This window comes from Vidua chalybeata, chromosome 2 (assembly GCF_026979565.1).
Source record: "Vidua chalybeata isolate OUT-0048 chromosome 2, bVidCha1 merged haplotype, whole genome shotgun sequence".
Lineage (NCBI taxonomy): Eukaryota > Metazoa > Chordata > Aves > Passeriformes > Viduidae > Vidua > Vidua chalybeata.
In genome coordinates, this window is record NC_071531.1 from 111,473,811 (window position 1) to 111,497,309 (window position 23,499).

The window sequence follows — 23,499 nt, forward strand, 5'->3', positions numbered from 1 at the left end:
CAGAGGGAACTGGCTCCTCTAAGGGCAGAAATACAATTGCATCCTGACCAGCACATCAAGGCACTTGGTAGTAAAACTGCTGGCTACTTTTCTACTTGATTAACCAGAGGAAAGGAAGTATAGCTGCTAAAATCAGGATGAAAACCAAAAACTGCACCCCTCCAACCTTGCTTGGATTTAGAGAGAGGTTTTACCACCAGCAGATAAGACTTTTTAATAAAGAAGCCTTTCTAGACTTTGCTGTCTCAAGAAACATGACGTGGAAAGAAGAATGTAAACCTTCTCCCCAGCTCTGCAGGCAAGGCAGTGTTAGTGAGCCTGTTAATGCCCACGGTTTTGCCACATGCCAGTGGAATATAATTAACATATCTCAGTTTGGTTTCATTGACAGCACTAGATGGTTTGACAAAATTAGCTGAGCTGCCAGAAGCTGCATCTGTTTCATTCAGGCACTGCTACAGAGAGCAACGAGCTGCAGTGAAGACAACCACTGGGATTATTTATGGCAGAAAAGTCAAAATCAGAAGAGGGCAAACAAAAAAAGGAACAAGTTTGGAGTAAATGAGAGAGAAATCTTCCCACATCCAATCCAGATGGGAGCATTTTCTTTTACTACACATTCACCACCCAAGTTACTGCCTGACAGGAAAAGTACCTTGTAAGGCTGCTTATATTGCAGGTCATTGTCTTTGTCCCTGTGACCACCACACATCATCTACTCCCTCCCTTCCCCTCATCCCTCTCGCTGGAACCCCCATCCCCTGCTCACTGGCAACAGTTTCTGTCCAGGATCCTTCTCACTTCACTTTTCCCCTTATCCCTGACTCCCAAACAGTGGTGACAGCAACAACTAAGCTTGCCAGTTCACGATGCCTGCACAACAAGCTTTAAACTTCTCATTTCAAGCCTTACTGAGTAATTTTCACAGACGCACGGCTCCTTTCTCTTCACCCTCCAGCCATGGGCTCTTACAACTTCTCTTGTGTTATTTAAATTTTCAGCCTGTCTGAAGGCTGGGTCTCAGGCAAGCACTTGGCGCACCATTCCCTGAGCATGCTGGAGGTTAGCACACACATAATTTTGCCAGCTGGAACCATGACTTTGTATTTCCAGGTCATAACCTGGCTGGAAGATTAGCATCCTTTATCCCAGATAGGCAAGTTTTTGCAAAGTGCACTCCTGGAGAAAAATCAGGAGGTGTCAGCGCGTGGTTAACTCTGTAATTTAACTGTGGTAACACCTGACACACTGTGCTGCAATCCTCCTGCTACTTTACTTAAAAAAGCCAACCAAGATCCTCCTGGTTAGAGGAACTGGTAAGACCTTTTGGGTTGCACACAGCCTTTAGGCTGTTGTCTTACGTCAGCATGGCAGGGACATATTTTCAGTCACCTTCCTATTCAGGAGAACTTGACACTTGTTGACAAATGAAAGCCCAGTTTTCCAAGGATCAGATGATCAGGGAGGAACAAGCCAGAGTCCTGAGGTGGCTGGGACAGTGGGGAGGTTCTGTGCTTCACACCATCACTCTCATTCTTGGCCAGTGATGCACAAACAGCTGCTTTATTCACACTGTAAGATGTGCCTCGGTGCTGTGTTCAGTCAGGGGGGAAGGTGGTAGGAGAAGAGAAAATGCCATTCCCAAGGCACAGACCCCACTGGCTTGCACCAGCAAAGGGTGACTGAGAGGGGACCTCATCAATGTATGCAAGTGTCAGAAGGGCAGGCATCAAGAGGGTGCATCCAGGTGGTGCTGAGCAGTAGGAGGAGACAAACATGAGGAAAACCTTTTCTGTGAGGATGACAAGAGCACTGAAACAGACTGCCCAGAGAGGCCATGGAGGCTCCTTCTCTGGAGATACTCAAGAGCCTTCTGAACACAGTCCTGAGTAATGTGCTTTGGGGGACCCTGCTCAAGCAGGGAGACTGGATTAGATAACCTTCAGTGATCCCTACCAATCCCACCCATTCTGTGACTCTGTGTGACAAGAGAGCTACAGGCTTGGCTTAGCCCATCAGGCTGCAGCAGACTGGGGCTGCAAGTCACAGAGAAAAAAGGGAACACAGGAAGGTGCTCACCAGGGCAGGACAGAGCATGCAGGATGTGCATTCTCGGAAGAGCAGTTCCTCCCAAGCCAGTCACCCTGCTCAGGTGTCACAGACGCCAGCTTGCATATGAGGACATGAACGAGTCTTAGCACAGCGCTCACCTGGGAGCCCTGGCTCTGCTGCCAGCCGCCCACACTCACCCTGCAGCCACCTGCCACAGGAAGCACCAGGGCTTCTGGGGACACTCTGCAAGCTGAGCTCCACTTGAAAGCAAGGACAAGCTTAGATGAGAGTCACCTCCCTGCATGAAAGGGAGCAGAGCCACACCTGAATCAGAGCCAAGTGGGGTGCTGCAGGACACATCCTTTTGCTCTTTCTTTCTCACCCAGCTCCTGCCTGATTCTCTTCTCTTCTCTTCTCTTCTCTTCTCTTCTCTTCTCTTCTCTTCTCTTCTCTCTCTTCTCTCTCTTCTCTTCTCTTCTCTCTCTTCTCTCTCTTCTCTTCTCTCTCTTCTCTTCTCTTCTCTTCTCTTCTCTTCTCTCTCTTCTCTTCTCTTCTCTCTCTTCTCTTCTCTTCTCTTCTCTTCCCTTCCCTTCCCTTCCCTTCCTTCCCTTCCCTTCCCTTCCCTTCCCTTCCCTTCCCTTCCCTTCCCTTCCCTTCCCTTCCCTTCCCTTCCCTTCCCTTCCCTTCCCTTCATGTGCCATCCAGGCAGCGTTCTCTGCACTTCCCCCAGCATCCAGCCTTGCTTCCTCCTTGTCCCCAAACACAAGCCCATTCCCGCAGCTGCCATGACCCTCTGCAAGTGTCAGCAGAACTCTCTTCTCTCCAGCATCAAGGTTAGGTTTGGCAGCAAGCAGCTGGACAAGGAGAGGAGTGACTGAGAAGCAATTCCTGGCAGCAAATCTACTGTGCTATCATCCCTGAGCCAGTCACAGCTGACAGCTTTGAGCTTGTATTTGCAACATTTAAGAGCAAGGCATACAGCATCTCCTCTGAGTCCCCAGGCCACAGGTCACTGCAGAGGGCGCTGGATGGGCTGCTGAGCACAGGGTGCTCACAACCACCACCAAGTTTTGAAAGCTCCTGAAATATTAAATATAAATATTTCCACTAGAGGGTGTCAGGGACTCAGCCAGGGAGAGTCCCAGGAGGAGGAGCTCAGAGCTGCTCCCCACTGGCCAGGGCAGCCCTCCTTAGCAAGCCTGCACACCCAGCTCCAGTCAAACCCACCTCAAATGCACACACCTCAGTAACACATGATCAATGAGAATGCAGTGAGCTAATTTCAGGACAAGGAACTGGCTTACAGTCTCCCAGAAAACAGGAAGGGAGCAGAGACTGGAGTTCCCAGGTGTGCACTTGGTGAACACCTCAACACGCTTTTCTCCAAGCCCCAGGACAGGCTCCAGGCTTCCAGCAGCTCCCAGTGCCATGCTGAACTCTGCCCATGCACACAAGGATGATCCAGGTTTCTCACTTTCCCCAGGCTGGCTCTGGTTCATCCTTGGGTCTCCCAAACCCCAAACATCTCCAAGGGGTAGGTTATGAAAGCTTTTATGAGCCAACACAAAGCAGAGATCTACCAATGTTTTCTCTACTCCCAGGCAAGGCAGCAAACCTGCCTGAGACTCCCTTTCCTAAGCGATGCAGGAGGAGCATCAGGCTGGGAGCCAGAGGCTGGTAAAACAATGCTGTGAAAATCACTTAGCACCACAGCAGCCTTACATTTCAGGCTCTTCAAGAGTAAAACAACTTAGACAGGCTACCCAATACAGCTGGACCATCTCAGGGCCACTGCAGAACAAGCAAAACCCAGCAATCTCTTCTTCCCTTTGATTTCCTTACAGCTTTTACCCACTGATACACTTTAGGGACCCTCTATGGTGCTACCCTGTGCCCCCAGCTGCCTGTTTCACGCCACCTGGACAGAGCTAAGCTTACCAAGTATCAGGTGTGAACTATTTAGGAAGAGCAAATACAGGTATTCCCTACCCCTAAGAAGCTAAGACATACAACCTGGATTTTGCAGAGAATTAGTGAAAAAGATACGTTTCCATCGGCCCCACAACATCTTGTTGCCCCATGGGGATCACAGCTCAGCACCAACAAACCTCCCACAACACGATGCTCAAGAGGAACAGCAATGTCAGAGCTACCCTGGTCAACCCAGAGGTGAGCACTGGGAGGCACCTGATTGGCAAAGAGGGTGGGAATATGAAGAACAGGAACAGAGCACTTTGTTATCAGACTCTGCAAAATCTGCTAACCCTTCTGTGGCCACCCACACCATCCCAGGGAAGGAGGGAGGGTCTGCCACCAGACAGACCCTGCTGCTACAGGAGCAGCTGGAAGGGACCTGTTGTCTCCCAGTCACTGGAAGCTCTCAGGGATCCACGTTCCTCACATCCCTCCCCCACAGCACTATTGATTCCTATTCCGTACAGGATCCAAGTACGTGTGCAGGCGTGCAGTGGGAGGGAGGGGGTGGTGGTAAGGCAGGAGCGGTATCTAGATTAGCAGTGTGATCCTCTGGAGCCCTCCTGCCTGGCAATTAGCTGTACATGCTGATCCATACCTGCTGCAGCACCAGGCACTCCTCCCTGTCAGTCAGGAGCGCGTGCAGCGCCTTCAGCAGGGAGCAAACACACACCCTGTCACGCTGCAAAACTGATGAAGACCCTCAATGTCACCTCTGCAAGAGGGAAAAAATCTGAGCTGATCACACTACTGGTAGCATCTCTTTAGCTTGTCTTAATTTTAAGCTAGAAACACTCAGGTGGCTGCAGGCAGAGGGAAGCTTTGTTTCTGCTGTTGCTGGTTATAAGTTCCCTCCACTACCCAAGGTCCTACCTGAGGACCAGAATTTGAGAAGTAACACCTTCTCAAGAGGTATTTTCACTGTGACTGAGGGTGCAGAATCTCTGTGCAGAACTTTCCCTCTTCTCTTCCTTGCCTACCAAGATACAGCCACAGGGTCTGGCTACCACAGGGAAAAACAAGTATTAATAGCCTGGTTGTCTGGGGATTACTTTCCTTCAGCAAAGCCCCTTCTGAAAAATAAGGATAAGTTAAAGGAAGATAAATACTAGTAATTGTTTAACTAAACTAAAATAGAAGTCAAATTCCTTTCAAGGTCCTGCAAGATTCTTTAGGCCATACTACTGCTGTGGCCTAAAGAAAAGCAATCAAAATATATTTTTCATTTTCATGGAAATATTTAAATCTTATTCTAAATGAGAAATTTAACAACAAAGTCACTTTCAGCTGCAACTCAATCCAGAAACGGATAGTGAAGCACTGAACTTGCTCTCACTCATATCACTGCAGCATCCTATGGTAAGAGCAGGAAAATAAACAGAATAAAATAACACATCCCCAGGTTGCATTGCATGCTTGCAGCTTTTTTAAAAGTGCAGTTTGCTACTGATTGAACTGCTGGTAGAAGACAGGAGGGGAGCTGAAGAGTTAAGTGAGACAGCATGGCAGTTGTTTCACAACATCAGTAATAAATCCTCCAATTACAATGGTATCCTTGTTGGTACATTAACGACTGCCTGGAATGATTATGCCAATAGAAATGCATCTCCCAATGCAGCTGGGTGAGTTCAGGCAGCAAGTGAGAAAGGGCATAGGAAAAAAAAAAAAAAAAACAAACAGAAGTAACTAATGTAGGAGAAAGGGGAGAAGAGAATCCGACAAGATGCAAAAAGTGGAAATTAGGTCAGCTTTCTGACTCAGGGCCTGAACTTCTCCGTGCCTGTCGAGGGCTCTGCTAGTCATGCATCCAGCCTACCCATCCAAGGCCGTGGCTGTACTCCCTCCCAGGCAGTGGCAGAGAGTCCCACTGCACAACCTGCTCCATGTCTCCACAATGCCCCTTGCAAGAGGTGCTTCCCGCACATCTGAGCTCTGTGAGACCCCTCAGACATCATGGACAGAAGCCAGCACGCCCACCCCAGGCACACAGGACAGCAATGCTCTCCTGCAGCTTCCCCAGCCCCACACAAACCCACAGGGATTGGCAGCAGGTACCCCTGGACCCTATCAGAAACCCCCTCCCTATGCATCCAGGACAGGCGTGCAAGGGGAGCAGATGTGCTCAGCCCCAGTTCTGGCTTGTCCTTGATGGACTTGGGAGAGTTGAAGCTTTTTAAACTTCTCACAAGTGCTTCAGCTCCAGGAAAAATGACACCTGCCCACCCCTTTTCCCTTGGGCTTTACTCTGGGGCTCCAGCCCCACCAGCAGAGCACTGTTTAGATCATTCCTTTGAGTATGATGCTCCTCCAAAATGCTAGCCCCCTTCCCCCGACTGCTTTGGGTGCAGTGTGGCAGGTGCTGGGAGCAGATTCACAGTCCTTGCCCTCAGCTAATGCTGCTTTTGGGAACAGCAGAAGCCAGGCTCCTGCTAACAAGCTCCTTCTCCTCTATCCACCCCTGTCCCAAAGCATCCCAAGGAGGATCTGGTTATTAGGACAGCTAATTTAGGTGGAAAAGTTCAAGCGATCTCATTAAAATTAAAGAAAAGAGGAGAAACCAGAAAGGGGTGGTAAAAGGACAAGGCGGCACCCAGCAGTGAGAGTCATCATTTGTTCATCAAGCAAAAATTATCTGGAGCGTCAGCAGAGCGAACCCTGATGACAGCAGCCCAAAGGGCAAAGACATTGAGGACAGAGAGGCAGCCAAGAAGTGCCATGAGCTGGGTGTGTGGCAGAGAGCACAGGAATTCATCCCTGCTTCCATCTCCCAGCCAGCTCAGGGAGGAAAACCTTTATTCCCCCACACATGCACACTTTTTTTTTTTGCAATCCTGCTCTGAGAGGTAGATGTGCTCTGCAGGGACTGTGCAAATCAGTCTGCAAGTAAAAAATAGCCTTGAGGAGGTGGCAGAGATGACACCCAAAAGGACACGGATGTTTGCTTCTCTGCAACAAGGAAACTTGTGCTTGGTAAAAGGCTGGATTTCCCTTCTCAACTACCCAGCACTTGGCAGGAGGTGGTTCCTGACTAGGCTCTGTGGTCACAGAAGCCCCAGGCATGATCCAAGCACACTATGGCACTGCCCTGCTCTCCCAGCTCTCCCAAAGGTAATGTTCACACCCTGGCTCTGCTCGGGATGATGCTGGCGCTGGGACTTGTCCCTGCCCCAGCTGCTGTGCTCAGTGACACCTGGCCAGGCTGCCAACCCAGCCCAGCCCCACCAAGCACCCCACAGACCCCTCCAAAACAAAGCCTGGGGAAGACACCCAGGGTGGGCAGCAGTGGGCTGCAGACCACCATGTGCCACACCGGCCTCTCTGTGGAGGCAGTAACCTCCAGCAGCAAGCCAAGGTGAGACAGACCACAAATCCCTCCTCTGCCTCCCTCCCTCTTCCACAATCTCACCTCTGTGAGGGTTTAGCTCTCCTGCTGATCCCGTGCACCAGCAGCTACTGCAGCTTAAGGCAAGCCTAAGCCACTGCAAACACGAGGGCAGGGCGCATCGGCACGCAACTCTTCCACCGAGGGTTAAGCTGATGTGTTTTACTTAACAGCACTTGTGAGCTAAGAGCAGGGATGTGGGAATTTGCTGTGGCTTAAACCAGCACAGGGCAACCTGCTAAGCCACAGCCTCCTGGAGCCTGCAGGACAGGCAGGGAAAGCAGAAAAGGAGCAAACACGGAGCTGATGCAGCCTGGGCTGCTGTGAAGCTGTGCAGGCAACACTGTCTTAATGTTTTACACCTCTGAAGCTGAAGTTAAGAAATGACAGAAATAGGAAGCTTAGAAAATCCTCTTTTCCCCAATTTTTTGAAAAGCCTCATTCCATTCCACGTAGCGCACTTAGGCAGGCAGGCAACATGAACAGCTGAACAAGGAGAGTCGTGTAGTATCATTTCAAAACACATCCCAGGCCACATTCCCCCCGGACTATAATAATGTTTGTGGTGCTTTATAGTCAGGTAAGTCACCCTTCTCAAAATCAATTTTCAAGGAGGATTCATTCTCCTCTACCTCGGCTGTACAAGCAACACCAGGAGATAAGAGTGCAAGAGCTGCTTTCAGAGATTAGTGCCCCCACTTCAAGAGCTCGGCAGAGATCACACAGGAGGTCAAGGTGTGCACATGAGAGCTGTTTTTCCTTCACTTATTCAATAATGAAGCTTTTGAGACCAGCAACCACCTTTCTCCCATCTGCCTTTGGGCACCTAACCTGTCCCTAGAGGTGCAAAGCCCACGCTCAACTTCCAGTATCCCTTTCTGTCCTACTCCTTAGGCTCAGCAGTGCTTTACTTTTGCCTCCAGGGCAAGACAACACAGACCAAGGCACACTTGGGAGATGGTTTTTGCAAGCAGAATCGTCTATCCCCTCCAAAGCCCACTTTTCTGCCTAACACACAAGAATAGAACATTTCAACGCTCACAAGCAAAGTACCAAAGAAAGCACAGAATTAGGCTTTACTCTCTATTATTGCAGCTAAAATTCCTGTTCAGCCCAGGTCTGGGTCTCAAGTTCCCATGGAAAGACAAAGAGAGAACACTGGCATCTTGATGCACAGACAGGGAAGGAGAGAGTCATCCGCATCCTTCACATGCAGATTACTGAGAAACATAGGATAGTTAATAGGTAGATGAGAAGAAGTTTTGAAATCTAAGGCAAAAACCAAACCCATACAAACTAAGACAGTGGAGATCTTTTCTTCATCTATCAGTTCTGTTTAAAGCATGGAAATTATTTGTAACATATTATACAAACATACATCTTCACCAGACAATAACCATCTAGTGAGCCACAAAGTCAGCATGAGCTGGAGGGATTTCTGGAAGCTGGACAGAAGGGTGGTGGCTCTTTTGCATATTTCCAAGCTACTTTCTTCCAACAAGGTTTTGGCAGGTCAGAACTGTTACTCTGAAGCTGGCACCCTCATAATGAATAAAAGGCACAGTCTGGCTCTTGCAGGATGGAGTCCAAGTTCCCCAGCCACAAGGACCACCTGCTCTTCTCCTTTACTAGAAACTGAGGAAAGCAGAATTAAGATGAATAAAGCAAATTCAGCCAAACATTTGACAGCCTTCTGCCATCTGGTCAAGGTAACATAGATAAAGCAATGTAACATCCACTTCTGCAAATCTGTTTTCTTGAGGAGTTTATTTTCTACTGTACTTCTGCAGTTTGGCCTCTTACTCACATGGTCATCTCTCCTCTCCAAGCTTTGTCTAGTTCAGGTGGTGGTAATTTGAGGGACAGAGGATAAGTAAAAGGGAGGTGAAATGGCTCTGCTTGAAACCTTTGGGCTTTCCAGACTGCAAAAAGTGTAATTGTCTAGTAATGAGCTAATCTGGAAGAGCTAATGTGGTATGTACAACCGGATGACTTCCTGCATGAGAGTGTCTGGCACCTCTGCATTAGTACCTTTTAATAAATGAGTTTATTTTTATATGCACTGATCTCAGCAGCACAGACAGGCCACTGATGGTTACAGTCAGAAGGGAAAGCTGAGTCTTCCAAAATACAGGTAGGTCTCCTACACCACAGTGCTCCAAGTTTTCCAGGACACCCCAAATCCTTTGCAGGAGACTGTGGGCATTTAAAAATAACTGTTCAGGAAATAAATCTCTCATTAAAATAAGGAGAAGATGCTTCTGGCACACCTATCATTAACCCAAAGGCACACAGTGCATCAAAGCAGTGCATTAAGAAACCCACTCAAAACAGTAAAGAAAATAAGTCACAAAATAAACTAGTAAATAGGAAGTTTCCATGATGTCTCCAGTGCAGGATCAATAGCACTGACTCCAGCAGAATTCCGCATTTTATTTATAGAGCCTCCAGCCCTTCTACTGGTAAAGCCTCTGAATGAGAGCCAAGTACAGTTGACACACTCCTGTCCCCAGATCCACAGACAGCTCCCACAGTTTTCCCACTCTGTGCTTGTTTCACCAGTGCATCCGAGTGCAAAAGGCTCTGCAAGCTGCCAGCTTCCCAGCTGCTGCTCCCTACCCTACAGGTAAACGGCAAAATGGCCAGCATGAAGCACCTCACTCAGGCTGCTCCCCAGGAATGCCCTGGGCAGAGGTAGGCTCTGGAGTTTAACTGGCTGAGGCACCCAGGGAGGAAAGCCTGGGAACAGCAGCAGACACTCTGCTGGTTGCTGTCAGCTCAGCAGATGGAGGAAAGCACAGCATAATGGAAACACCACCAACTCCCATCAGCCTGAGATGACTCTGGAGCAGAAGGAGGGCGAGGGAAGTTCTAAGCAGTTACAGAAAGAGCGATCTCTAAATGTGCTGGGCTGCTATGAAAGAAAAGCAAGGGAGCAAGACAGAAGGTAATCCTCTTGAAACTGCTGAAAGTCAAGAATCCTCAGAAGGGGCTCCTCAGCATCGCAAGACTCTAGGACAGTACCTTTTTCCATCTTCACCTTTTGTACCAGCCTCTGGCTGGTAAATGCTCTCAGGCTAACCTCTTTCTACAGATACTTAGGCTTCCAGAGGAGACAGCACCACCTGGCAGTGTAGTGTTTGCATCTGCCTCCCACCTAACTTCAGCAAGTGGCCACTACTTTGAGAATGGCTGAAGTTCTCAAAATGGGAGGGAAGACAGCAGTTCAAGAATAAGTTCTGCAGATTTCATTAAATAGCAAGAGAAGCAGAAGAGATACCCACCAGATACTAATATTTCTCTGTGGAAAACAATGAAATGTTTGGTCAACCCTCAGACACCAAAGAAGTCACTTGGAAAATAATCATGGGGGTATGGCAATCAGGGAAAAGTGGTGATTAGCAATTCAACCATGAAGCAAAACCCACTGGAAACCAAACTTCAGTAGCTCTTTTGCCCACATTTATTCTTCTTTCTTTTATAAAAATCTCCGAAGTCAGCACTGGTATCAGCATTCTATCCTGTCTAAAACAAGGGACCCACTCAAACAAAAAAATCCACTGAAGGTAGAGACTCAAGAGCCTTGTTTTGTGGCACAGCTAGGACATGTCTTCCCTTCTTGCTTATTACTGTTTTGTTCCCTGTAACAAAACAGGACAGTTTTAAAGGCTATCATATTTCAGATCACAGCTAAATTCCTATAAACACAGCCTTCAAAAAGGAAGGGAAGAGCTTTAGACTGTTCCTTTTCTTCTGTTACATTAAAATGGTACAAAGGTTTTTTTTTTCCTTTTTCCACATAATTACGCCGGTGGGGTTTTTTCTGTTCTACAACCTTTGCTTGAGCACATTAGGTATTCAAGTCTCCTGTGCCCTGGCAAACTCAAGGGTGACTGAAGAACTAGTGGAATCATGACAGCACAGATGGGAGAGTGGGGAAATCAATACATAAGGGAAGGGAGCTTCAGCCAGACTCTTACAGTTCCGATTAACAGGCACACTTGGGAAAGAAATTCCTTGGGAAACACCCACTTACCTGTGGCCTGTTAGCAGAGATGGCCACACCTGAGGCTCCAAACAGCTCTTTTAGCCAGGTTCTTTGAAATGCCACCTCTCTACAGCAAAACAGACTATATAGCAACATTGTACACTGCTGCCCCAAAATAAGCAGGGAAGAGATTTAAAAAAAAACCCGAACAAAGCAAACATCCTTGTTTAAGAAAAATGTTAATTCTTCTAGCCATCACTGGAGAAAAAAAAAAAACCCAAACAAAAAAACCCCGAAAACCACAACACAAAAGAGACAGAAAGCTATTTTCACATAAAATTCATTGCAAGTTTATTTGAGTACTCCATCATCCTCAGACATTCCGGATCTATTAAGGTCTGGTTTATGCCAGAGAAATCCACACAAAGTGATTTCAGTTAAACTAATGCAGCCTCTTATCCTTGCTGTTAAAACAGGTATTTGTAGCAGATTTTAATCCATGCAGCTCACCTTGATAATTTCAGGAATTTAAGGGTATCCACAAAGGGGTGAGAGTAATAAGACTGTGGAAAAGATACACAGGCAAAGTGCAAAAGTCACTACCTCACACGTTGCAAGTGAAAAGCCAATTCCTTTCATGCCACCAATGCAAATTCAGCCCCCAAGAGCACCCAGAAACAGTATGAGGAAAATGTGAAGATTAAATTCCTAGGAGGCTGACAAATGCTCCTCCTTTATCCAGAGATGCTGAGGTGCACGCTGCCACACTGAGAACATTGAGAGCACAGCCTTCCACTGGCTTTGGGTAAGCCTGGCTTGGGAACTCTTTGCTAGACACAAGATGTTTGCCTGAGAGTGGGTAAGAGGCAGCCTCATCCCCGAGAAATGTGTCATGTTCACCCTGAACACAGCAGTAGAGACAGAGTGGGTGGATGTGCAGCTTAACAGGGGCTACCAGCACTGGCTTGCTGAGTTTCACCTCCACCGGTCTCCTCCTACCTTTTTTTCCCTGCATTTATTTTAAGCAATTAGGTCCCTGTGATTCAATGTTTTTCCTTTAAGGAAAAGAGTCATGTATCTGTTTTCCACCTCTACAGTTGGTGGTGACTGCTGTGGTTTTGCCCTAGGTGCAGACCAATACACTGCTGAGAGAGATTTTGAGACAGGCTTTCCACTGGACTATGAAGCACTGGCTCCATCCTGGAAATGTTATTTCCACAGAAGGACTGATGCATGCATGGCTGGTGGATGGCAGCAGGACTGTCCCTGCTGGGAGTCAGGCACACCTTAAAGAAATTGTTCCACTGGGAAAAGAGGAAAAGCAAGGTCAACCAACTCAGTCCTTCCTCATTCTGCAGTGCACAGCTACAGCACTGAAGACCCCAGCCTGGTTTGGAGCAGCCACATTCCTCCACCTGCCTGACCATGGGTCAGACCTGACCTCCCAGAAATGCAAACATCATCACACCTCTCCAGAGCAGAGTCTGACATCTTCATCCATCGGAGCCACGTCCTACCGAGCCAAGAAACCTCCCACAGTGCCAAGGACCTACACAAAACCGGGTGACCACCTTCCAAATCCTCTCAGCAGCCCAACAGGAGGTTGGCTCCTCCTTAGCAAGTGGGATGCCCTGATCCTTCTTTCCCAAAACCACTAACCACTTCCACTCACACAGCACAACAGACCAAGACAAGGCAGACAGCCCCCTGCAGCACAACACTTTTGGGTGGAAAATGGCAGGATTTTCCCAAGGTGTGATCAAATGGCTGTGCAACCCCAGGTAAGCACTGAATCACTGCCTCTCCAGCCTCCCTGCATCTGGAACAAAAGCCAGCAGTGCCCTGGGAGAGGCTTTGCCTGCTGTCCATGCAGCAGCTCCCAACACATCCCAGAAAGGAAAGGCTGGATTGTAACCTGCAGCCCCAGAGAGACACAAAAGGAGGATGCCATCAGCTTTACACACTCAGGAAACTTCACCTCACTGGGAAAATAATTGCAAGGTTTGGGCTATGATTGTTTTTCCAAAGCCCCCAGTGGCTGTCACATTATTAGTGCAGATTACAGAGCATCTCTGCTGACATGCTCAATCGCACACACCTGTGAAAACCTCTCATTTTCCTTTTAAATATTTCCCTCATTCCTGTCTTCCACTTTTATTATTTTCATTGTTTCTTTGCAACCTCATTTATCTTCAGAGTCACCCATTTAGATTTAATAAAAGGCTTCACTGTCTATCCCCTTTTTTCTTCAAAGGCCCTGATTTATTTTGCTGCCTCTTCTTGGTCCCCCCCAGCCTAATTGTTATTATTTTTAACCTTCAGTAGTTTCCTTTGCTTTCTTCTCCATTCTAATCACTCCCTGCTCCTGTTTTCCCCTCTCTGTACTAAGTCCCTTTCATCCCTCACCTCCCTCTCCGCCCCTGGCCAAGCATCCAAATACACGAGGAGCAAGCGTAACCAAACATAAATATGAAAGGGATCATCCAATTTCAGCAAAATGCTTGCCCCTACCTATTCAAATATTTAACTTGCAATGACTAAGCCCAAGAAGATCATAAATTTTTTTTACAGACCTCTGCAGGTCTTTAATAAACCTCAGCCTGCACCTCGATGACAGCCAGAGCTGCAGTTGCTGAGCTGTTTCCTATGCATTACAGCAGATTTGCTCCAAGCTAAGCAAGAGGGACGCCTGGGCTCGAATTAGAAGCAAGGAGATTTCATTACCCTGTTGCTGGTTTATTGAAATTCAATGCCTCCCTCTCACCTGACACTTTGTTATGCTAACCCCTACCAGCCAGCAAAGATTTCCAGTCCATGGGGAAGGCAAGCAGCCACACTCCCAAGAAACCCAAGGAATTGTGTCCTGCAGGTGACAACCCCATCAAACCTGAGAGTCGCTGCGTCCTGCAGTGAGACCTGTGGCATTGACAGGGACTCTGGTAGGGTCCCACTGCCCAACAGAGGGGCCACTCCTCCCAAAGGAAGGTATCACTAAGGTATCACATGGGGGTGTCACTAAAGGCACTCCATGCCAGGGGACACCAGGTGATGGCCACATCTTGCACCAGATAATGGCTGTGGGGGGCTCCTTGTGCCTTACAGGGGCAGGACCTTGTGGAGTTCTGAACCCCTTGCATAGAGCACCCATCAGGGTCCTGCACTGCTATTGCATGAAACCTTGCTATCCTTTAGGCACTACACAATCATTTCATCCCTGTGGGCAAGGAGGAAAGGAAGCCATCTCCTACTGGCAAACACAGCTCCCACTGAATTTCCACCTTCTAAAAGGTGCACGGACTTGCGGACCTGACAGAGGCTGAGCAGCCAGCTGGGATGCCAGCTACCCCAGCCCATCTCCCCAGAGCCCTGTGCTGCACAGTGGTGTACAAGAAGAAAAGATGAAACCTCCAGGCAGCTCACAATGCCCTAGGATGAGCACATTTGGGAGCTGCCGGCCCCTTTCGCTCACTGCTCTGCCTGGGGAAAAACGCAGAGGGCACAACAAAAATACAGACAAGGAAACCAAGCCTGGAGTGTTAACAGAGCCCTCACAGGAGTCATACTGCACTTTGCAACATTTCATTAAAAGTAAACCCTCCTGAAGGGAAGAAAATAGTATCTTTCTTTTCCAAAACAGGAGAAAATATGCAAAAGCTGAACCACACATGCCCCTGGGTGAGACAGTAAGACAGCCTATACTATTAATGCCCACCAAGGAGTTTTGACATAGCACTGCCACAGCATTGGCAAAAATACTGCATTTACAGAGTGGAATAGGGCTGCAGAACAAAGCAATCTAAGTCTTCATGCCTTCTCCCCATTTCTAGAGGAGACAGAAGGCTGCTTCGAATGGTAATGCAGATTTTACTTGTGGCCAATCTGGGTGCATAAACCTGGCTGAAAGAGAATGCATCTATTTTTGTTTTACCTACTGTGAGTTAATCCCTATGTTTTAGGGATTAACTGGCTCTTTACACCCACCCTCAGCCATGGAGATGCCCTCAGTAATGTGGCATGCCTTGGGTGAAGTTTTGCTGGAGCAATTCTACTGCACCCTTCCAGATGCTGCTGCCCCACAGCAGCGCTGGAAGGGGCTCCTCCTGCCCAGCACACACCCAGGCACCACCAGCAAGGACCTCAGGCTCTGCTGGGAAGAAGGAGCTTGTGTTTAGCATCCCACAGGAAAAGCAGGTCTCACCAGTACAACCAGCCCCACAGCAGCCAGCTGTGAGCTCTGCAGAGGGAAAGTTTTTTAAAACACCCTGAATTCCCCAGCATCCCTCTGGCTGCTTTCCCACAAAGCAGACCTCAAACCAGTCTCTCACTAGGAGGAGATAAATAAGTAAAATAAAACACACCCGTGTGTGGGCTCATGCAATTTTAATCAAACTAATGTCTGCAAAAAGGGGGGCAGAGGGGCGGGGGCAGGGAGGGATTACGGTGCCACTCGTTCAAAGCGCTCCCGTTCATTCCCCAGCTGCGATCCCTTCAGAGGAGTACGAGAGGCGCGCGCGGAGCTGTCTCTGCTCTAGTCACCGTCTGCTGCTCGTGTCAGCCAGAGAGCACCCTGGGGAGCCACTCCTCTCTGCTGTGCCAGCTCACTACACGCCGACAGAAGCACCTGGAGGGGAGGCAGCGAACGGGAGAGGAAACCAAGCATCCTAAAAAACCACTCACGGCAGGAGTTAGGGAGACCAGACCCGCTTCCCCGTGGGGTTGGGGGAGAAGGGGTGGCACATGGGCAGGGAGAGAGAGCACCCTGAGCTCCACTGGGAATGGTCTCGCCCCAAAGGAGCAAGGACACTGGAAGAGGAGAAGGTGGCAGGGTGACAGCCTGGACCAGGCATCAAGGCATGTGAGTGGCAGAGGAACACTGAAAAGGTAATTGTGGGCATCTCTGGCGTGGAAGGAGAAGGCAGCAAGATGGAGCAACGGTTTGAAAAGTGTTGGGTGCCATTACCTGCAGAAGTGCCAAGCAAAAAGCTGGAGCTGCAGGAGGGTCAGAGAAGCTAGTGGCTTGTGGGAATACAGTGATGTTTGCCAGCTGTGCCAATGTCTGATGTGCTTCAGAGGTGAAGGAGAGGAGCTCATGGCAAGAGGAGAAGGGGAGCTCCATCTCCCACCTGACCATGCAGCCCTGCAAGCCTCCATCCCTGCCTCTCAATGGGCCTGCTGCTAAGCCAGCAACACCAATGCTCACCAGCCTCACAAAGGAACACAAAACGCTTAGTAACCATTTGGGAAGTGGTCCATTCACCTCAATGCCTCCCTCGGGGATACCCGAGAGCCACCAGCTGCAGGGAGAGGCAGAGGCGACTGAGCTGCTCAGGGGGGGCTTAGGTATTAACCTGCCCCCAGCCCCTGGGACCTGGACACAGCTCCCAGATGGGGATTAAAGCCAGCTAAATGAGAATTTCAAACACACACCCTGCAGCAGCAAATAATCAGGTGCCAAGAAGGAGATTAACCCTGTGGGGCTGAAGGAAACAAAGGCGTAAGGGCCGGTCTGTCTAAGAAGCTGCTGCTGCTGCTGCTTCTCCCAGATGAACACAAATCCGACCAGGAGGAATCTGAGGGCAGTGCCTGCATGAGAAATAGCGACTGCTAGGAAATATAAGCCTCTGATTTCAAGCAGATCCACAGCAAGTGGCACAAAGATCCCTGCAATAGCTGCTAGGCAGAGGCGGTGAGTCGGGTAGTCTCCCACCCAGGTTGTACCACAGGATACATCGAGTTTCAGAGCTTATTTTAGCTGATGGTGAGCAGATCACAGAGCCTCCTGCAGCAGTCCCTGCTCTGCCAGCTCCCAGACCTACAGCAGGCAGCACACAGCACCCTTGAGCACTGACTGCTGTGCCCTGACAGATGGGCAACAGCTCCTCATCTGGAGTCAAAGTGACACACAGGTCACTGATGGAGAAGCCAGGCTATGGGGATGCCCTTCACAGGTCACAAAACCCGATTATTTTGGGGACACACACACCAGCCAAGCTGGAGGGGTTGCTGCACCTGCAGAGCCAAAAGAGCAGTGCCCTGGTCAGCATTTACTTGTTCAGGGGACTATCCATTCCAAGCCAAGATGGCAGAGAAGGAGGAACTGCTCCTCATTTGCAAGCAGATGCTGCCAGGGCTCCTTTTGGGAGCAGGCTCTTCCTGCACTCTGCTGGCAGGAAAAAGCTGTGAGAGACGTGCTCCTTACTCAGGGGCCAGCTGTGTGTCATGACAGGCTTCAAGAGACACATCCCTAATGCTCGTGCCGCTGCAACAGGAACATGGTTCCCAGTCAAGCAGCCTCCAGCAATACCACCTTGGGCTGTGATCTTGTCAGGTTTCATAAGCTTAATCAGGCTCTACCCTGGCTGGTGTACAGGGGTTTCACAGACAGGCTGGCTGGCTGTCCTGCTGCTCCACCCAGCATCCCTGAACGCTCAACAGCAGTGCTAAGTCCTGGCAGCCAACGAGAGGACTCACATTTCAGTCTTGTCAACTTCAACCAGAAAATAGTAGGGGACAGGATGGGTGGCCCTGTGGGCATCAGCTCAGTGGACCAGTAACAGGGCTAGGACTGCGGTGCCTGGCTCTAACTCATGACACCTTAGCAGTGATGGAAAGCACCTTCTAGCCTTTAAGTGAGAGTCGAGGAGGGGAGGGTTCTACAGTGGCTCCTGGGGGGCACACGTGTCATCTAAAACATCTCATTAGTGCAAACTGCCCACAGTTACCCGGCTGAACTTAGCCCTACCAGAGCATCCTGTGGCCCGAACATACCACAGGAGACAGCAAGTCCATCTTGCTGCTCTGATGGTCTGTGACAGGGCTGCCTGCAGAAACTCATCCCAGTTCTGCCAGGGGCAGCTCAGCACCCATGCAGCACCCTGAGCCAGCGCTGCGCTTTTCACAGCAACAGGCTCTGGCTAAGCCCAGCTCCATGGGCACAACCCAAAACCACAGCACTGCTGCCCAGCCCAGCATGCCTCTGGTGTCCTGTTCCTTCTCTCCCCTTCCCTCCATCCACATCAAACCCTCACCAAGAGGCTCTCTAAGCAGATGAGAGCCAAGGAGCCCGGTGTCTCCGAGGATGGGCACACAGGACACACTGCTCTGGCCACAGACACGAGGGAGCTGAAAGGATCAGACAGTGCCGGGCACCAGCGTCTCACTCCCCACTGCTCACCAGTCCTGTGACTCACAAAGTCACTTCAAAAGGAGCTCCTCAAAGCACCATCACTGCCTCTGACATCCCAGTCACAAAGGGAGAGGAATAAAGGGTAGGAGGCAGCAGTGCAAAGGTAATTACTGCATCCTGACAGCCCTGATGGAAGACAGCACTGAAACCCCCATTGTCTGCTCCAGAGTCAAAAGCCTGAAACAGCATCTAGGGCACTCGAAGGACACATGGAAAGGGTAGGGGAAGAGCCCCCACAAAGCCCTGCAGAAGGAGGCCAGATGGAGAGGGACTCATGTCTCTGGCAGTTCAGGGGCCTCCTCCCATTGCAGGAGGGAGCAGGGACACTCCTTTCACCCCAATCACAGTCCCTCTCTGGTCATCCCCATTTCAGCTCTCCCTGCTTCAGTACCTCCAAGATGTCAACCTACACACCCCACTGCTCTTAGCAGCACAAAAACTCCCATCCAAGGTCTTCCACCTGCCACTTGTACACTCCCTCCTCCTCTTCCCTTCCCAGTGCTGCTGTTCCTGCTTTCCTTCCTGATCCCTTTCTTCCCTCCTCTCACCTTTTGCTTGGTTTTTAAGCCCCTCACCTCCATCTCCCTCAGCCCACTCACTCTCTGCTTTGCATGCCTTCATTTGCTCTCCTTCACGCTGCCCAGCATTGGGATGACCACAACCTTCCCTTCCCTTTCCTCAGTAAGGGCAGGGGTGCCATAATCTCCTACCCCACAGCAGCCAAAGGGCTCCATCTTTGGATCAGCCCACCCTGCACCCCAGGACTCTGCCTGGAGGCAGGAACCTCTCATGCAAAGGGATGCCTTTCTCCTCTGGATATGCTTACTCACTCATCTGGCTGTTGCACTTGAGAGGGGCTGTTTGGATGATGGGCAGTACTCCTAAATTCTGCAGAAGGGAAGACACTGGAAGCACCCCCGTGACCACAGCACACCTTTCACTCTGTCCCAGAGCACCTGCCCCTCTCAGGGCAGCCCTTCTGGCCTGCACCCACAACAAAGGAGCTCCTTCAAAGCACAGAATCTCTCCAAATTATGGATTCATGCCCCTGACAAGGCCACCTCTCCGCCCACCTTCCCTTCCCCACAGGTAAGCATCACTGTGCCAGCGCTCCCCCCTTCCAGCCGCAGTGCCAGGTGGGTCACCCGTCGGGCACAACCATCACCTGCAGTTCTGCAAGGACTCCTGTCAGTGGACAGGTGGCATCAGTACACCTGAGAGAGCTCAAAAGGTGACAACAGACTGCTAGAGCACCTGTGGTACGCTGATGCAATTTTTTTGCAATTTTTCAGTGGACACAGAGCCCAACATTAACCCTCTGATAAGTAACCTGCTGCTTTTGGATCTCTTCACTTCCATGCAGCAGCACAATGCCATAAGGAAAACTGATCTCTCTAAACCTTCTCACCCTCAGTACGTTTGGCATTACAAGTTACAATGCTTTTGGTAAGAAATGGCTTTATAAAAATATTGCTCTCTTGAATAGGCAGCTAAAAATGAAGGATGACAGGGTTTGAGAAAGTTAAATGCTCAGAGCACGTCGTGCCTCGCACACAGAGGCAGTCCTGTCCAGAAAACCCTGCCTGCCATGACACACTTCCCCAGGGCAGGCATCCCTAGCTCTACATTTCTTCGGAGAGCCCTAAGTTACCATTTTTACTCTCAAGCAGCAAGGACTAAAGCCCTGAAGGGCGCAATATGTTGAACCACACCGTGAAGGAACGGGAGCAGGGCAGAGCCGGGACACTGAAGGGCATCCAGCCCATTAGCACCAACTCAGTCATCCGCGATCCCTTAAGGCAGAGGCTCATTCAGACTTCAAATGGGGAGCAGAGCAGCCCCACCTCTTGCCTCCTCAGGGTAAAAATCGTGCTTCTCTCCCGCATTCTAAAGCGCCTTTGTTCGGGTTGGCCCTGTTAGCTCTGGCTTTTCTTTGTAGGCTCTCCAGAAACATCTCTCGTTGATGGCAAGGGCAAGTGGGGCGGCTAATCCCATTCCATTAGCATCCTCCGAAATACTCCAAGGACTAGGATGCTGCCTGGGTGCAGGTGGCCAGAAGGCGGCTCTCACTAAGGCAGCACGACTTCTGGATGCGTGCACACACATCCAGCCCCAGAGCCGCCTGCCATCAATAAAGCCTGCCAGAGGGGGGAAGAGGATAAAGAAACAGCCCACATGTGGCTGGAAAGGAGATTTTTTTCTCCTACCGCCACAGCTTTCCCAAAGCCAAAGGTCGTCACTGCTCCTCTTTTCTGAAGGTGACACAAAACTCCTAAATTGGGGGGAGCATGTTATGTATAAAAACAACTGAGCACCATCCCACAAAGGCCAGGGAGGGTGGATGGGACACCCCCAGCCCCCCATGCTCCTGGGGGCTGCAGCAGCACAGCCCCTGATACCCCAGGGGGCAGATAAAAGGTTAACAGAAGCCATCCCCCATCTCATAGGATGACCCAGCAGTGCCTGCAGCACTCTCATGTTCCTTGCAGCTCCCCTCTCCATTACATTTCCCATTTATAAACAGCTGTTTGGCAGTATTACTAATCAGTGCTGCACGGAATAATGTTACTTTTCCCACCACACTACTATGTTATCTTCTATCCTCCCCACCTCCAGCTGCTGCTTTCCTTCCACCACCCCCAGCCTGGAAAGCAATAATACATTTCTTCATTTTATTCAGGCTCTACTGTTCTGATAGCACAAACAATTTACTTGCAACCCATGAAAAAAACCAACCCAGAAAGTTGGGTGTTTTTTTAAAAATTAAATACTGGTAAACCCACTTAAAATAAATACTTGCTGAAGGAATATCAGCTGGAGACTGCTCTCTGACTTATAATAATCCCACTGCGCCCAGGGAAATCCTCTTAAACCTATATCAGATAAAGATTGTAAAACTGTTAGGGGGCTAAACCGACAGGGCAGACACAGAATCAAGATGAAAAATTTCTCTCCCCAATTTCTCCTTACCGAGGGCCAGCTCTGTCCCAGTGCAGGTCAGGTTTCCTTCTCAGCACATAAAGCAAAGCCTTGCACCACCTGGAGCTGAAGGGAGAGGGGAGGAAGGCCACTCCTGCCAGGGCTTTGGGCTGAGGGAGGAAGAATAGGCTGCTGTGGGACTCTAAAGCACCAAAGAACTGCCTTCCCTTTCCCATCCCTCCTGTGGGTAGCATAAGCAGGGCAGAAACCCTCTGGAGCTTTAAACCTAAAGAAAATCCCCCCATCTCCCCCTTCCCCCAAATCTCCTCCTCCGGATGCTCAACAGCAACATCTCTAATTAGAGATAAGGATTCCAAATCATTGGAGCTAGGGGTGGGACAGAAGCAGTAGGATTTCAAGTTTAGTGCTATCTTATCTGAGATGACAGAAAAGAGCTGATGTAGATTGGTAATGCTCCTCGGAGAAACTTGTGCTGCTCTGCAGTTTGCTTGAGCACTGGCCACCAGTTTCACTTCGTTGGTTTTGCAATTTTTTAACAAGATGTACATCCACACCACAGGGAGCATTTTGTGGCACAGAGCTGAGCAATGGGCACTGCACTCAACCCCTGCTACGTGGAAACTCCACTGTTCATCACCAGACCTACTTGTTCCCCAAGAGAACTCAAGGAAAGCATCACATCAACAGCAGAAACAGCTGCCCCTGCCTCTCGGAAGTGCAGAGCAACCAAGAATGAGGGGCTGGAATTAAAGAACAAATAAAACAATCCTCCAGGGAAAACAAATTAAAAAGAAGAAGAGTGGGAGGAAGAGTATGAACAGCAAAAACCTCCCCAGGGAAGCCCAGCAGGAAAAATAGGCAACGTGGAACGCGAAGTTTTCGGTGCTAATCGAGTAAGGGGCCGCTCCTTTGCAGGATTTCTCAGTGCTGCAGCTGCCTGGAGCCACGGGGACCGTATTCCACTTCCAGAGTTCACTGAGCAATTGCTAAGGCAGGGGACGGGTGCCATATGTCACCAGCTGCGCTCACAGTCCTCGCTGTCCCCGTTTAACGCTGAGAGACTCTTTGGAGGCACACGAGCACGCAGACCTGCACACTTTGTGCCTTTCCCCCACCACCCGGCACTCCAAAAAGGCTGCCAGAAATGCCAACAGGCTCTGCCAGTGACACTGGGAGAGGGTCCCCGTGCCAGGGAGCCACCAGGCCGTGCTGGCTGCCCAGTGCCCAGTAGGTGGAAGAAGAGATGGGTGTCCCTGAGCTCCTCTTCAGCCCCTGGAAAGCTGCCGAGTGCACAGGAGGTAGGAGGCAGGTACCAGGCTCTGCCCGTCCCACTCTGCAGCCTGCTGGCTCCACCACCTGCTCACCCAACCCAGCCCAGCTCCTTCTGGCTCTCCTTTTGTGTGCAGTAATTCTTTTCTTATATTTCGGAGCTTCTCTTAGTTGTGCATACAGTGAAAAAGTAATCATCTGCGGGGGAGAAAAAAGGGTTTGGAAGTGCCCACACAACATTAGGATGAAATGTTGAATTCAGGATGGGAGATAGCATTAAACTGTTTCAACACCAGACAACCTTTTGCCCTGGGCTTGAACCTAGGATGCTGAGTAACCCACTGGTGGTAGAGGTGGTTTTCAAATGCACCAGGATCTCTGACTAAAGATTCTTCCATCCTACTTAAACACCTTTGTATCCTTTACCTCTTCTCAGCGCATCATGTCAATACACACAACTAGCCTATGCCACCAGTCCCTCTATTCAGGGGACAGACTGAAAGGCATCCTACAAAACATGGCCATTATGATTACCAAACATCTCATTTTACCAGGAACTGGCAAAGCACATGGGAAGAGGCAGCACGAGAAGCAAAAAGAAGACACGGTCTGAGCAGGGCTGTGTTTTCAGCAATTCCTTTCAGGGCAGCAGAGGACCCCAAGCCCTGCAGCCTCACTGAGACTCAGGAGGCACAGGGCTCAGCGAAG

General features: G+C 49.8%; 1 protein-coding gene across 3 annotated transcripts in view; it reads right to left on the minus strand.

The window, feature by feature from the left end:
• Nucleotides 1-23,499, minus strand: part of IGSF3 (immunoglobulin superfamily member 3) — a 91,976-nt gene that overhangs the window by 32,916 nt on the left and 35,561 nt on the right. The gene's annotated exons all lie outside the window — the stretch shown is intronic.